The sequence below is a fragment of the Salmo salar genome, chromosome ssa08 (assembly GCF_905237065.1).
Source record: "Salmo salar chromosome ssa08, Ssal_v3.1, whole genome shotgun sequence".
Classification (NCBI taxonomy): Eukaryota; Metazoa; Chordata; class Actinopteri; order Salmoniformes; family Salmonidae; genus Salmo; species Salmo salar.
Genome location: NC_059449.1, coordinates 8,530,764 through 8,547,718, shown reverse-complemented (window position 1 = coordinate 8,547,718; position 16,955 = coordinate 8,530,764). Strand labels below are relative to the sequence as shown.

Genomic DNA, 16,955 nt, shown 5'->3' with positions numbered 1-16,955 from the left:
CTTGAATCAACACATTTAATAAACTCCAATGGCTCCATATTCTTAGGTACTTGAATCAATACATTTAAAAAAATAAAAAGCCCTTTTTATATCAGCAGATGTCACAAAGTGCTATACAGAAACCCAGCCTAAATCCAAACAGCAAGCAATGCAGATGTAGAAGCATGGTGGCTAGGAAAAATTCACCAGTTAGAGATGGGCTTGACTGTGGTTAACATTTTATAATATCATATTTCTGTGTGTTAGAATGCTATTTTATGATGATTATTCCATAGTGGAATGTGGCCTAGGTACCCTCTGTAAGGCCAGATATCACACCGTGAAGCAGGTCTCAGTAACTGGTATCTTGGCCCCTGAGCCATAAAATCGTCCATGGGTGTCCTTAAGCGATTAAGATGTTTCAAATGTATAGTCTATTCAACCCCAAGGGCTCTGCCTTGATTTAATGCTTTGGCACCGGGCACAGAAGGGTGAAACAGCGAACAGATAAGACAAGAATATTTAGGTCATTCCTCCCCACTGGAGGGGGGGAGATTTTTTGATAACCTCTTAGAGGAAAGTGTCTGTCTATTAGACCTGTAAAATATAGAAGTTGTTCACCTTATATTTTCCATCTGGCATTTCTCCAAACTTTGAACAGTTTTCAATTCCTAACATTGGCGCTGCGAGAAGGGTGCGTTTATCACCGGAGGACACGTGACAAAAGAGGTGAGTGCTCTTTCATTTTAATTTAGAATTAGATGAATTTGATTTAGTTGCACCACCTCACCTGTAAAGTTAATGTTAAAGGTACTGACCACATTTGTATCTGTGTGTGACCCCACCAATCTGGCAAAGAACTCTAGTGAATCGGATAATTGTTTGGTGTGGAAAGCATTGGTAAGTGTGTCTCCTTCATATTTTTCTGGGTTGCGAGCGCTGCATGAGTCTGTTGTCTGTATGTTTATGTCACAAGAGAGCTCTTTTGACACCTTTTGGGGTGTAGTGTATTGCAATACAATCATGGTAGCTAGAGTGAAGGATTAAATTGAAGCTCCATCTGACAGATACGGCTGAAGTGAAGGATTAAATTAAAGTCTCAACAGGATGAAACTCCGAATTACAGATATGGCACTTTTCCTTTTTATGAACTGAGCAGGAGAAAAGGACCTGTTGGTAAAACTGCATATGATGATGCACTGTCCTGATTCTTTTATATAAGCAGGATAAAAATGGGTATGCATGTGATGGCAATGTGTGATTGACTGTGTGCATATTATTTATGGTGAAGGCAGCAGTGCATGTTGCGACAGCTGGGTGCTGCAGCCTAATGTTAAAGTGATTCCTCAGCAGTGTTGGGTGTAGAGTACTCAAATTATTTTTTTGTAGTAAAGAGTAACTTAACGCCTTAGTTTTTCAACTGAAGTAATCCGTTACTTAGTTATGTTTTCAAATAAGCAAATTGTTACTTTTTTGTTTTGTTTTTTGGGCCCCCCAAAAACAAATCCTTTCCCTAAGTTCACACACTTTTTGTTTCTTCAAGAACGTTGTGGCGGGAAGCCAGCAAGATGGCAGAGACAACAGCCTTTACATCGTGGAAGTATTCACATTATTTTGAATTGGTAGAATTAAAGGAGAAAAAAACATAATAAAAATTGTGCCAACTTCAAATATCAAGAAGCACCTTCAGGCCAAGCACAGCTCCACAAGACTGGCGGAGAAAGACCCACGCCAGCCGATCGCCGTTGATGCTGAGGATGACCGTGCTTGCTTCAAAACAGCAAAATCTAGATTTCTGTTCGGCTAAACCTGTCACCCTGAGAGAACTAAATAAACATGTATATGTCTTTGATGATTCTAAGTAATTCCTTTGATTGCATGCCATTTATTTCAATGCATTATGTTTAGGATTGATCTGACAGTTTGCATTTGTAGTCAGCAGTTTAATTCCAGGGTATTTTAATTTTCATGTCGATATTTCAAGTCAGGCTTGTTGTTACTTAATAGCCTGTATTTAGTGGCTTTAATATGTACATTTCGTTTCATAAAGCTCCCTAAATGTTGGTTTTGATTTATGGACAATATTCCTTTGATGCGTTGGATTTATCAATTCGCAACACTTTTCTTTGCGTTCATCAGACTGATTTATGTTCCCGGTATTAGACCTTATAATTGTTTACATGGGAAGTACGTTAATATCTCTTTGTGGGATTATGATTATATTGATATAAAGAGAGATTTCAAGCGCAAGAATACGCGCTTTAGGATAAGGGCTCTTTATTGTTGTATTTGGATCAATTCTCAAGACTACTGAGTAACAATGGCTTCCAGTCATAAGTACGGCATGTTTGTTCCACGAAATGTAAGAGAAAATGAATACCTTATTAATAATATCCTCTTTGGGCTAGGTGGGACGCTAGCGCCCCACCTCGACAACATCCGGTGAAATTGCAGAGCGTGAAATTCAAAATACAAAAATCGTAATATTAAACATTCATGAAAATACAAGTGTCTTTCATCGTTTAAAAGCTTAACTTCTTGTTAATCCAACCGCTTTGTCAGATTTCAAAAAGGCTTTACGTCGAAAGCATACCATGCGATTATCTGAGGACAGTGCCCCGCATACACCAGCATTAAAAACATTTCCAAACCAGCAGAGGCATCACAAAAATCAGAAATAGTGATAAAATAAATCACTTACCTTTGAAGATCTTCCTCTGTTTGCAATCTCAACCCAGCGACACAACAAATAGTCGTTTTGTTCGATAAAGTCCTTCTTTATATCCCAAAAAAGTCAGTTTAGTTGGCGCAATTGATTCAGTAATCCACCACTACTAACTAATTTTTCAAAAAACAAGCCTGAAACCCTTTCTAAAGACTGTTGACATCTAGTGGAAGCCATAGGAACTGTAATCTGGGAGGAATTCCTTTGAATATCCCATAGATAAGCATTTGAATGGCCTGTGACCTAAAAAACAAAATCTGGGTGGATTCTCCTCAGGTTTCGCCTGCCATATCAGTTCTGTTATACTCACAGGCATTATTTTAACAGTTTTAGTAACTTCAGAGTGTTTTCTATCCAATGCTACCAATTATATGTATATCCTAGCTTCTGGGCCTGAGTAACAGGCAGTTAACTTTGGGCACGTCAGTCATCCGAACTTCCGAATACTGCCCCCTAATCTTAAGAATGCGGAAAACAGGAACAAATTACATGCATAAAAGCTCAAATAAATGCGACAATAAGTGGTCTCTGAAGACCTGAGCAAGGATGAATTTGATGGGTAGAACGTAATGGCCCAGACCAGTGGTATCTGGTGGTCAGGGCTGAATAAATCAATGCAAAGGCAAAAATGAAGTAATATTAATGGCTTTGTAGTGTGAACGCAATACACTTAAATACGATGAAATAAAAGCTACTCTTAAGAAATATATAGGTTACTTAACGGTACCTTGTGGAAAAAGAATAGTAGCAAACTGTACATCCTTACGTTCCTATGGCATTAAGCCTATGAAGATTTATGCTGATTTATACAAAGTAAAGTTGTTATAGTTCAAAGATTCTCACCAATTTTTGATGTTCTATTCTTCTTTTGGTACGGTGGAACAAAGTTACTTTTTTTCCAAATATTCTCAAACACATGACAAAATGTAGAAAGAGTGGTGGGACGTGAACGGCCAGCCAAGCAAATTATTTGAGTTTTGGGTAGGGAAAACAGCCATGTGGAAGTTTTCTGACAAGGCGCAATGCTGAATAAGATATAATGGAATTGAGTAGGATACGTTTTTGTCAATCTGACGTGACGATTTCCAATTATTCTTTCTCAATTCGATAGTTTGAATACTTATTTACATTTTAATGTTATTTAACTAGGCAAGTCAGTTAAAAACAAATTCTTATTTACAATGACGGCCTACCGGGAGAACAGTGGGTTAACTGCCTCGTTTATGGGCAGAACGACAGATTTTTACCTTGTCAGCTTTGGGGATTCGATCCAACCTTTCGGGTTCTGGCCCACTAGGCTACCTGCCGCCCCAATAACATCAGTGATTTAAGTAAAAAGGTAATTTCATATAAAAAATAATCATTTCCATTCTGTGGAACACTGTCCAAAATTGAAGTAAGTAAATTATAATAAATGTTTTTAGTACAAGGGCTTTGGGGGGGAAAAAGTGCTGATAAACCGGCACCAATTTTTTTGTCGGCTCTAGCAGATGTTAAACAACAGGTTTCATATTTTGACTAGTTGATGGCCCAGGGACAGAAAGTACAGAAGCAAGCCTTATGTCAATGCAACAGGTCTAGACCATAAGAGTACAAGTGAAAGGAGCTCTGGGATTGTTTACTTTAGTAGCTGCCTATTTCGCTTAATGGGACCCTGTATCATCTGATGTCTCCAGTATGATAATATGAACACATGGTTTTATCGAGGCTTCCTGACAAAATGCAGTAAGCTCAATTGGGAAAAAAGGCGGGCGATACGTAGGCCTTGTAGTACTGAATGTTGCATTTTTAGGACTGATTAAGATTGAGAATTTATCACTTTTAGGAATGATTGAGAATTTGTATTTTTTGTTGTTGTTGACTGGATTCAAATGTAGCATAGTGAAAACTATATATTTTTTTATCTTTCAGGATTGATTGAATGTCCAGTACCAAGTATTCAGATGAGTTTAACAATGATTCTGTATCTCTCCCTTTGCAATGCTTCCTGAGGCCTGCTGTCTTTGGAGAGCAGTTAGTGAAATTCTTAAAGTGTGAAGGTACCCAAAACCATTAACGGAGCTCTGAAATGTAAAAAGGCCTGGTCATTTGGTTTCATTCACCCCTACTTTTGCCCCCCCACCCCCCGTCCCCCCCCCACACACACACACACACAACCCACCCGTCTATACTTACAAGTACTTGTTAGTGGTGTTAATAATACGTCTGATTTATTGTGTGTGGTCTTTTTATCTGATTCTTCATGGGTGAGAAAGGATGCACCTTAAAGGACACGCAAATAAGTATTTATTGTCCGAATTTTGGTTACGGACAATAAATGAGAAATGTACTGAAAAACAATGTAAACCTCGTACAGATAATGTTTTAAAATAATGAGTCTGAAGTACAGGCAAAGAAAAGAGAAAGAACAGACTCACTTAATGTTGTTGACCTCTGTTCTGACTTTCTGGTGAGGCCTGATTACCCTCACTAGAAAGGCCAGAGACATTGGGTGAAGTTTGAATATAAAATGGAATGCTCAATTTTCTGCTCAAGTATTTCCTTTGTTGTGTTGTCTGGTTCTGTCTTTGCTTCAATACAAACTCACCAGATTGGGTCTGCTGTATTGTCGAGATTTCAACCCGAGGGTTGGCCCTTTAACTCCCTGACCCTGTAACTCTGCAGTGAAATCGGCAAATATAAAAGGGAAGTATAAGTCAACTTGCCAAATGGTTTCAAAATTGTTCTGTTATTTTCCTCAACATTTGTTTTAGACAGTTGTATTAAGAATGTTGGAAAATGTAATAAGCCACAGGGAATAATTTGTCTTGAAGTTCTGAATCAGACGTTTCCTAAACTGTTGTTCTGGTCTGTCTTCTATCGAGGTCATGGTGATAGGACAGTAGCTCAATGCATGAAAGGAATTTGACCAGATCAGTGTGAAATGAACCCCACCCCCTCTAACAGGCTGAAGTTATGGCACCCACGACGGCCCTGTCCCTAACAACTATTACCCGAGACCTGAGTCTGAGCATGCAACCTGTGTCAACCGAGGGCTGCATGAGTTGTCCTGAGACCAAGCACGTAGAGTGATCATGGAGAGATCACATCTAAACTTCTCTCATGCTGCTGCTGCACAGATCAAATGGACAAAGCGTGGACAGTAAAGGATGGTTGTGGCGGCTCAGGTGAGAGATCGTCTGGTTGGACAAATCAGATAATCCCCATGACATTGGGACATAATCAAGGGCCACCAACAGACATGAGTTTCATTCATTTGTGCAGTTGGGAGAATGAACTATAAGATATCACATATAGATGTTAATAGTGCCACCTGTCACTGATATTAGAAGTTGGAATAATGATGATATAAATGGTTTCTCTGTCCAGACAATACGTGTCTTGACTAGCTCCGGAGGTGAGCAGGATGATCTGATCACAATCAGATCACAGTGTGTCTTTTGATTGTCTACACCTGTCTAAAAATGTGGGCACAATCAGAATGTGGACAAGATCAGGACAAAGGACGCAAGTTAGAACCAGGTGCTTATGTTACAAGAGTTTTTCCTTCCTGATGAACCTTACCAGACATAGAAGTGTCCACAATGGGAAGAAATCATAGCAGTGTGGCTTGAGATGTACACAGGGGATATCTGGGAACTATTCTTTATCTGAAATATTATAGTTATCATGTAAAGTGTCCTGGGGTAAGACTGGGTGTTTTTGGGATCACTAATTCCCTCAGTTGAGTATCTAGATATGCTCACATTCTCAGATGATACAGACTTGTTGTTTGGTGTGCTAGAATAGCCAAAACACTGTCATGTTATTGAAGAGTGTAAGAATTTTTAGAAGATAAATACACAACACAGAGGACGAGAGGTCAAAAGTACTAAAAGTCAATAGAGTACTAACGGTCAATAGGGAATTATCAATGGAAATAGTTGGTTTTCAGTTCAACATCTGTCAGGAATGTCAGTCCTGAACTTACGTGTGGCACGTTCTCATTGGTCCAACCTGAAATAGGATACTTGTTATTTGGCCATTGGCCCAGTTTTATTGCAAGGAATTCTAATTGGTCAACCACAGGTTAGGGCTGGGTTATAAACTACATCCTGTCCCTTTGTTCACTGGAGAGAATCACTCAGGAGAGCATCACTGAGGACAGGGGAGAATGACCATCTACTTCCAAGCATGATTTGCCCTATCTGAATAAACCTATTTTCCTCCCCCTGATTTACTTTGGGGTCTGTGTTATTAAAGAATAACATCAACTGCTAACAAGAGTAACACTATATTTCTCCTCTAAATTTGGTTTTACCTATGTTCTATTGATAACAAATATAATGTCCCTCCCAACATTATTTGGCATAATCAGGTGGTACCTGTTCCTTTATGTACTAAAAATAGGTGATCAAATCTGTTAATTAATGAGAAATCATGTTGTCCTTTTGATGTGTTGCCCTTTTATTTGCTTGTTTATTGTTTTTAATTAAAATTGGCCTTAGTTTCCTTGCTTCCTTAGTTTCTTTCCTTCCTTCAAACCTAGGGAGTGGGCTGAAGCATAATTTCTGCTTTCGTTTTTGGGATGATCGGTTTTTACATATTGTGTATATTTATTTATTCTGAACACATTTCCGTTTATTGGCAATGTCAACTTGTGCAAATTTTTTCAATATACTTTTATGTTCTCTTGCAGGACAGACAAACGCTGACAAGCACTAAACAGCAAACCAGTCAAAACTGGTGTACCATCCAAGTGCCATCTCTGCTGATCAAGTCTGCCAATCTTATTCTCTGTATGGAAGGTAGTAAACACAGCTGGTGACCGCTCGAAAGATCCCCGTCCGACAAACTGCTATGGGTAAAGTCAGAGAGGAAGAGGCGAAGCCAGAGGATTTACTCCGTCCAAAATCTGTCAATGTGAGACGAGCCCTTTTTGTATGGAGGTCTACTATGAGAACATGTCGATTACGTGAGGCTTAGTTTCCTAATGTGTAGGCTGTAACAAATGTAATGAAATAAGTGAATGCACGTGGCATTCTGGAAACTTTAAGAAAAACATCTTAGTTGTGCCTATTCACACGTATCTGCCCTCTCATTGGCTAGAATGGTCCCACCTGACCTCACTTGCCTTCACTCATTGAGGACATGCATTTCCACTGTAAGAGTGGTCAATGTAATAGAAGTATTTAAAAAAAAACGATATTTGGAATCTATTTAGCTAGCTAGTTATAAAAACATGATACCATCAATGTAAGCTGTAAAATAACTATGAACTTTACTTAAAGCACAGCAACCTTAGAAATATATCTAGCTAGCTCCAAGAAGAAGACCTGAGCAGATAGCTTTATCACTAGCATGTCATTCCGGGACAGGACAAGTATTGTAAAGCGAATAGTCATCAAGACAGGACTCACTCATTTCATTCATACTGACAAACAGTGTCATGTATCCATGGATGCCATGGGAAGCCAGGCTTCCCCAAAAAATTAACCAAGATTTTTTTTTTTTTACCAAATAGTTAATTTTTTTATCTTTCTGTTTCATAATTTTCTTTCAATTCACTAGAGGCTGAATGTATCTCAGAGGAGAAAGCATCTGAGCGAGTGAAACAGCGCCCCTCTGTCTACACATCCATCTGATGCTGTCTGGTCCAAACGAGTATGACATTGTTGCCACCGGTAGCATTGAAGGCAAGGGAAGCCAGCGAGCATTTGGCCTCCCTTGATAACATTTTTAAAAGTACACAAATTTGCCAATCAGCCTTGGTGCTAAACAGGCCGAGCTCAACTGTGAATGGTCCTGGCACACCAAATAAAAGTGTCAAGGGAAGCCAGCTTGGATTTAGGCGTCTCTCCTATCAAATCGAGAGCATATGTCATTGACAGAAAAACTTGAATCGTTGCATCTCGTTGTGTTGTTGTCCTACGGTAGCTAGCTAGCTAAACTTGTCACTTTCCTAAATTAACCATGGATGGAGATAGGGATTTGGACTTGTGGTTTTACTTAATTCTCTGTACTGGCCAATGATTATAATGGTGATTTTGAACCAACCATTAATTCATACATTGTTGTGTCCCTGGCCTGAGAAGATGAAAGTTCAGTATGTAGCTAAATGTCGAAGGCTGATGTTAACTAGCTAACGTTGCCTATGAATAGAAGTTAGGCTAGCAAGAAAGCATTTTAGCCAGATAACCTAGTACAACAAACAATAAGTGTGTACTGTATGATAGAGTGATAGAGCGTTTTGTCAACATGAAAGAGAGGAGGATGGCATTGGTGTTTCTCTACAAGTAGGGTGAGTGAACATGTTTTTCTACTTGCACCAATGCCCACACACAGAAATCAGAACCATGGACAGCCACATCATATTTACCTTATGTTGATTGGATTAAATTGTTTTTGGTATCTTTTAGTTGTCACTGTATTAGACGAAGCAGAGGTGATTTGATGATGTTGAAGTTTAAATGATGCTGGAATAGTGGAGGCAGCTCCTGATTTCTAGTGGTCCGAACATTTCGGGAAACATTAACTTGCTTGACCATGCTGTAGGTCATGTAACTGTCTGTTACTGTACATGCAATATGCTTTGTGGACTTAACTGGTATGGTGGAGAAATTACAAGATTATGGAGGATGGACTTTGCTATAAAATGCTGTGGCTCAAATCCGCTCGTTGAGTTCTCAGTGATCGCCCCCAAGGGGTGGTTACCGACCAGCTCCGTTACTGCAGTAATTAAATAATAACTTTTGATTGTTTTGAAGAAATCTAAAAGTCTCTCCTTTTGATGACAATAATTCCAGGAAATTTTGGCGACGAGGAGGGAATGATAAACTTTGTTTTTCTGGTCGTTCACAGTGAAGCCCAGGGTAACCATGCACTGGGAGTTGCATTAGCAATCTCCACTATTCGGAGCAGATCGGATCTCCTCCTGGCTGGGAGCGTCAGCTGAATGGATACATCATTTCGAACAGAATTAGATTAAGGGTGAGACTGATTTCTTTAAATAATTAAACTTGAAAGTGCACAGAATTAATAGCACTAATTAGACATTAATTGAACATTTGTTGATGTCAGAATGGGTAGTTAGGAGAAAGATTTTCTTGCCCACTCAACATTTGTTACGTAGCTAATGATATGTGATAGGAGAGTTGTGTGAATGTGGAAATTTGTCTTAACCTGAAGTTTGCATAGTAACATATAGAAATATGTATAATAAAATGATTGAGATTTGAATAATAACCTTTGATATAAGTTATCTTGGGGTTCCGTTCCTTCACAGGCCATCATAGAATATCATGGGCGGGGCCATTGTCCGGGAAACTAATGTTTTTTGGTGGGTGGTTCCGCTGGGAGTATGTTTGGAGAGTCGTTGAAAACGCAAATGGAACGGTTGATGCGAGTACCTAAGAATTTCAAATGTTTTATATGGATTCTGTGAAGATATGAAAATATGATGAATTGTATGTGTATAATCGATTACTAGAGATTTGATAAAGTAATACAATGAAATGCAATTTAAACAACCCATACGTAGACGTACTTAGGTTTTGGGCTGGTCCCTGTAATGGATCATTTTACAAAGATGAGGTTTAAGCATTATTAAACTGTCTACAAAGTCTGGCCAATTGTCTCAGAAACTGAGTGGAGTGTGTCCACTTTTGGTTAACTTAACCTAACGATGTAACTATAAAACGCTTATTGGATTTTCTCCGTCCATGTACTACATTTGAAATAAACGGCCTTTAATTAAGACCTGAACATTTGTTTTTTTCTTCCCAGTATGAGAGGAGTTGCTATATTTATTGAATTAACCTTTTCCATAAAGCTATAGCGAATTAAGATGGAATCTCAACATCATAACGTCGTACAAAGACTAGGGTATCCATCAAACTAACTATCATTGTGGGATTAATGTGATGTAGTAAAGTAATTGAAATATGTTGCATGAGCAAACAAACTGCTTTTATTAAAAAACGCAAGATCTGTTTCCTAGTCAATGAATGACGATCTCTCGTGGACTGCTAATCTATTCATTTTGCGCATGTGAGAATCTCGGCGGAGAAACGCTTGGACCTGTAGGGCTATTTTCATGGTATTGTGTCGTTATGTGCCAGATGTTAAGACTACAAACCGTCCTAAGTGGGTTATTTGCGGGATTTCTTCGTCATTTCAATAGCATTAGGTCTATGATAGTGACTAAAATCTGGGTTTCTGATTGTAATTCAAGTATTGGTATGTTTTGCCTGGACAGAAACTGCCGCCAGTGTTTGTTTAAGATATAAACTGAACGTTAACAGCTTTCTTAGTTCAAATTGAAAGGCAAATGTATTCAACATAAATAGCGAGTCGATTTCGATGTAATATATTGTCTGTTGCCTAAATGGTCTGCTGGAATAACAGATTTGTAACGTCTGCTTGCAACTCACACCCTCGAACACGTAGATCCCCTGAACGCAGCTCACTCTCCAGATCCCAATCACTTGAATTCTAATCACCTGTTCACACACCTGTATGTCCTTATCACACACTATTTAGTTCAGTTCGTTGCAACTCATCACTGTGAGGTATTGTTTGTTTTGTGACACACGTCTTTCGGAGCGCTGGGTTTCCTGTGATTTACTCCTCTTGTGTATGATAGTTTTTGCTTGCCTCACGAATGACGCCTATACTAGCCTTTTCCCTGTCTGTACTGTTGCACTTTTGGACCTCCTGTCTATGATCTTCTGCCTGCCCCGGGACCCAGCTACCTGCCTCCTCCTGTGGTCCTTTTCAATAAACACCTGCTGCGCCCTGCTCTTGAAACCAGATTTCCAGGTGGTATCTAAACCTGTGTATTACTTATTGCAGGATACAACTACAATGAACTGAAGTTGAGTTGTGGGTAGTAAATGGCTGTAGTATTGTGCCCACTGAAATGTGTTTTCTTTGAGAAATTGACTGATTTTATAAATTTGCCACATTACGTGTTAATTGTAAAGTATGACATTTCATAAGTGTGAAGCCGAAAGAGAAGAGAATGTTGTCAAGTTTATATATATATATATATATATATTTATTTTAACCTTACGATAGAGTTAAGCGCAGAACGTTGTTTGAGGGTGGGTTATATTTTTTTCCTACTAGTAAGAATAGAAGAGTTAGTCATGCTCACTGGGCTATATCTGGCTGTAAGGGATGCAATGGGACATTTTGCAGTAGGTCTGTATAGTTGAATTGGTTTAGGTAATACTAGTGAATTTGAGCAGGAAGTTAATGTATTCTAACATTATTATCGGTTTCCATTACATGGAACAGTGTCCAGTCATTAGTGGATTGCAGGTAAGTTTTGACTATTACGCTGATGAGACAGCACCAACTTTTTGAAGGATCTAGATTTGTTAAACAACAGGTTTATATTTTTCCTAAATTAATGCAACAGGTTGATGATTAGATTACCGGAAAGGATCACTGATTCCTTAGCTGAGACATTGACTACATTTGCGACAGAAAAAAGTTACATTTAGAGAGGTTAGGAGGAAAAATCTAAGGCGAAACAGCTATTCCATATGTTGTTAGACATGGGTCTAGTAAAGATACCAGGATAATTTTACATGGTTATGGAAAAAGAGACCGGTCATATAATATGGGAGTGAATCGTTAGACCCGGTGGCGAGATACATGTTGCAGTGTCCTTCCCTGTGGCTCAGTTGGTAGAGCATGGTGTTTGCAACGCCAGGGTTGTGGGTTCGTTTCCCACGGGGGCCAGTATAAAAATAAAAAAATGTATGCATTCACTACTGTAAGTCGCTCTAGATAAGAGCGTCTGCTAAATGACTAAAATGTAAATGCAGTGTCTGAGGGTAGCGCATGCAAAATTAAGTGCAGATGAACATAAACATTGGGATACATTAAAACAAACTATTAATGATTTACGTGAGTATAGTGGATTTATCAAAACTTTGGGTTGCTGATTATGATATTAGTTTTGTGAATGCTAACGTGGTTTTGTTTTTTTTCCGGGAGAATGGGGGTTTCATTGTCTCTCTTTGAAATGTTTCCCGAGTCTGTTCTTGGGGAGAACAGTGAGTGCGATTGAAGCCATAAACTACCAAATTAAATAAGGCCTGGCCGTTTTTACCTTAAGGTTTGCAAATACCCACACACAACACTTGTTATGACTATTTGTTAGTGTTTTTAAAATGCTATGTTTGATTTATTGTGAGTGTTCTATTTCATTTGGGTTTAGTGAGTTTTCCATTTTGTCTTCTTGCCAAGGTATCTTAAAGGGGAACACACACATGGAATTTTCGGAGGTTATTTTCTGAGTTTTAATTGAACACGTGAATTCTTTTGACAAGACATTTACTGGAAACCTGGGATACAAAATGTTTGAGTGTTTTTTATGAATTAGTTTAATATAGTAAGAAACACTGAAGGGTTTGCATGACCTCTGTCCTGACTTTCCATTGTGGTTTGATCACCCCCCCCCCCCCCCGGAAAGCCATTTGGATAATGAATTTACCATCATTTGTAACATTGATAATTATGTGTATAGTTCTTATATTTGTGATTTGGACCAATGGGAAGGAGAGGGTGTTGCTTTTAACTAAGGGTAGGCTGCCTTAAGTCTATTTTACTATGACCGTATGGATACAATTATTTTTCTTTATGGAGTTAAGGGTAATGATTCTTTTGTTATTTGAAATAATTTGTAATATTTTTTTGACCAGTAGTAGTGTTTTTTTTATTTTTACACATTACTCACATTTGAGTCGTGTCAAAATGGGGGAGGTAACAGTCCTGAGGTTTTGGATAGAAATTTACACACCTTGATATGTGGGAGTGTATTGAGTGATATGTGAAGGAGTGTTGTTTGTTCTGTTCTGACACACATCTCACCAGATTAGGTCTTCTGGATTGTTGGGATGTGGTCTAACTTCCTGATCCTGTGGCTCTATGATGAAGTTGACAGTGTAATGGTAGGATAGAAGTGTGAAGTATATGCCAATTTGAAAAATGTGTTATTCTCTTAAACCTTTACATGCGGGAGTTCCAAATATCTCACGTCGCTCCAGCAGGATTTTTTTATTTTTATGCACGTGATGTTAGAATGTTCTCTCCCTTCCAGAATGTGATTGTTACGCAACAGTACATTTAATCAGCGCTGCCGTCAAACCAAGGCACTGTTTTTACTTAGGCTTTTTTCAACAATTTCAAATTATTTTCGAACAAGTTTTTTTTTTAAGAACAGTTTGAATTGAGGTGTGTTCCGTCTCATTCATTCACATAAAAGTAGTGTTAGGGTTGAACTGGCTATTTGTTTGCATAACCTATATAATATACTGGGGAAGCTATGCTACAATATTAAGTATATGAACTACGGCTAAGTCAACTGCTGAAGACAAGAACTACAACAGGCGACAGGAAGTGCGTCACGAGGCTGGGACCAGCCTGCACGCCGACGATAGGAGGAGCAAGTCTAAACCACGCTCCTCCCCCCTCTGACAGGCCAGCATTGAGCGGGAACTATCTCTGTCAGAGTATATAAGAGAGAACAATAGGATGTGACGTTCTCTTCTCTGTCTGCCCTGCGAGGTGTCACAGAGAGACCGTATATATACGAACAACTCATTTACCATACACGTGTTTGCATTAATTAAAGTACAAATAAATCAGAAGTTACTATGTGCTGACTATTTTGTTTGTTACCAGAATCGAATTGATGCAACTTTAACAGTAGTCTTTTTTACTTTTGCGGACATTTTTTTTACATTTCTGACCCGGACAAAATTCCCTAAGCACTTCGCAATTGTTTGTGTAGTTCAAGTCTGCAGACATTTGCTCATGTCCCGTCAGAACAGGATCTGCACACACATGTTCACATTTTCCGTCGGTTGCAAAACGCCACCATAGATTCTTCAACTAACCTGGTATCTGCGACACTCTTTGTTCTTGATTCTGGAAAAGTTAACTTATAAAACATATAAACAATTTGAGTGAGATATGCCTCTTGAATGTGTCTACATCTTTGTTTTGATAGCACTGTGATGTACTGTCATCTACTTCTGCAAGTTGCTGCGTCTCATAGAAACAACTAGTTCCAGCAAAGCTGCTGGGAAATTCTAGATGTGCGGCAGCTATAATGGCGAGGAACCTTGTGTGGTACAAAACATGGATTTACTATTTTAGATTTTTTTTTCTGGTATTTGTAGAACCACCTGCAACTGGACACAGACATTTTCTAAGATCACTGTTTTCCATAATTGAGAACGAAGAGACTATCGGCAACACCATGTTAGTTGATAAATCTATGGCTGCGTTTTGCATAGACAAACCTGTAACGTCCAGTCATGGATACCAAAAATCTTTGTACACCAGATAATGTGACATAGCTAAATTGGAGTAGAATGCAGAACCTCTATCCTTAGCCTAGTTGTTGTAATTGTCAGGATTTTCATTTCTAGGCCAAACTACAGTCCTTTGCGGTGATTTCTTTGATTCATTCTTCTCAGTTTTGTCTCATGATCTATTCAGCTCTCCTTCCCTGTGTCCCGCTCCCAGAAAATCAACCAAGTGCAATTCACCAAGCATAGGCTCGGCTGATTCACTCACCTGTGAGGAGAACCATCCTATTGCAGTTTGAACTAGCCCTGCCATCACTAATAGACATTGAGGCAAATGCATATGTGGTCTGTCTTTTCTTTGTGAGTTTTGTCTTTCACAGTTTGCATTGTAGAGTTGAAGAGCACCAAATCAGCAACTATACATACAACTATACATACACATGCTTGTTAAAGCATCTCGAAGACGAGCACGTGATGCCGTGGAGCTGAGCAGACGTTGACAAACCGAGCTCTTCAAAGTTATTCTATTATTACCTAAATAACAACGTTAAAACAATATTCTAACTTCGGCTGATAAATTGTCAAGCACTTACCTTCCCAAAGAGCCATGGACCTCCGACCAAGAGGCAAGAAGGACGACCAAAACGTTGTTGATTCCCAAGATAACGCTACAGCTAGCAAGATTAGCATTAGCCCTCATAACTCAGACGACAGTTCCAGACTGTTGCTCTTGGTAGCCTCTTGCGAGCCTGCCGACATGCTGGCTACTCTCCTCCGGGAAATTCAGGATGGTAACAAAGGTCTTTCTATGAAAATTGACAAGAAATCGGCTGAACACCATTCTTCCATTGACGACCTGAAATCCTCTATGAATGATCTCCTTTTGAGAACGGCTGAGTTGCGCATTAGCACAGTTGAAGATACCATCGCTCGACATGACCAGGTTCTGATACAACTGCAGAAGGACAACGCCTACCTCAAAATCAAGGTAGACCAGATGGAGAACCAGAGCAGACGTAGTAATATCCGTGTTCTTCACTCAATGGATCCCGGATGTCCTAGGCATAATCAACTTCACCAAGCCGCTGGAAATTGAACGCGCCCACAGAACATCAGCGCCGAAACCCCGGCCAGATGAGCCCCCACGGGCCGTCCTGATCAGGTTCCTCCGTTTCCAAGACAGAGAGACGATACTGCAACTCGCAAGAGCCAAAGGGGACATCGCCATCGATGGCAAGAGGGTCAGCCTTTTCCCCGATATGAGCGCGGATCTCGCCACAGACATCGCAAGCAGTTCAAACCTGCCGCCAAAGCACTGAAGGAGAAGAACATCACTGGCTACCTCATCTACCCTGCGCGGATGAAAGTTCAGTACAAAGGCCGAAACCATCTCTTCAACACACCTGGAGAAGTGTTCACTTTTCTCAAAGAACTGAACCGCGTCTGAACCAGGACGGTCTCTCTGGGGGATAAGATGCAGTTAGTTTTTCTCTTATCCGGACTGAACTGCTGATATCTTCTTGAAATTTGGATCCGTTTACCCCGCTATCCGGTCGCTATAATTGACTTGTACATTTTCAACTAACCGTCCCCCCCCATGGTGAGTTCTATTACATTTACAGGGGAGTATATTTTGGTTTAGTCAATATCCACTGGGCGACGCAAATAAGTGGGCTTAGGGCCACTGCTCCCCCCCCCCCCATTTATGTTTCTCTCCCGAAAAGAGACTCAAGCAGCCCTTACCGTGGGCAGTAAATATTCAGCCATAAATGTCTATTCACAACGTTAGTTTTCAACTTAGAGAGCTCGCAGGTTTTAGTTTACGCCAAGGTTTAGCTAGTAAGAACAAGATGGAAAGCGAGCAGCAACGTATCTCTACAAGTGGTTTCATGTTTGATTGTTGTTTTAGTCTGACAATCTGTGGGGGGGGGGTTACATGTTTA

At 39.6% G+C, this 16,955-nt stretch overlaps 2 protein-coding genes and 1 long non-coding RNA gene across 15 annotated transcripts in view; 2 read left to right on the top strand and 1 right to left on the bottom strand.

Moving 5' to 3' along the window:
- Positions 1 to 16,955, bottom strand: part of LOC106610073 (zinc finger protein 214) — an 844,054-nt gene that overhangs the window by 644,132 nt on the left and 182,967 nt on the right. The window lies entirely within an intron of this gene.
- LOC106610072 (neurotrophin receptor-interacting factor homolog) overlaps positions 1 to 16,955 on the top strand; it is a 437,457-nt gene that overhangs the window by 265,243 nt on the left and 155,259 nt on the right. The window lies entirely within an intron of this gene.
- LOC123744284 (uncharacterized) lies at positions 725 to 1,831 on the top strand. The gene is made up of 2 exons (XR_006770867.1): positions 725 to 879; positions 1,523 to 1,831. It is a non-coding gene; the product is annotated as an uncharacterized lncRNA (long non-coding RNA).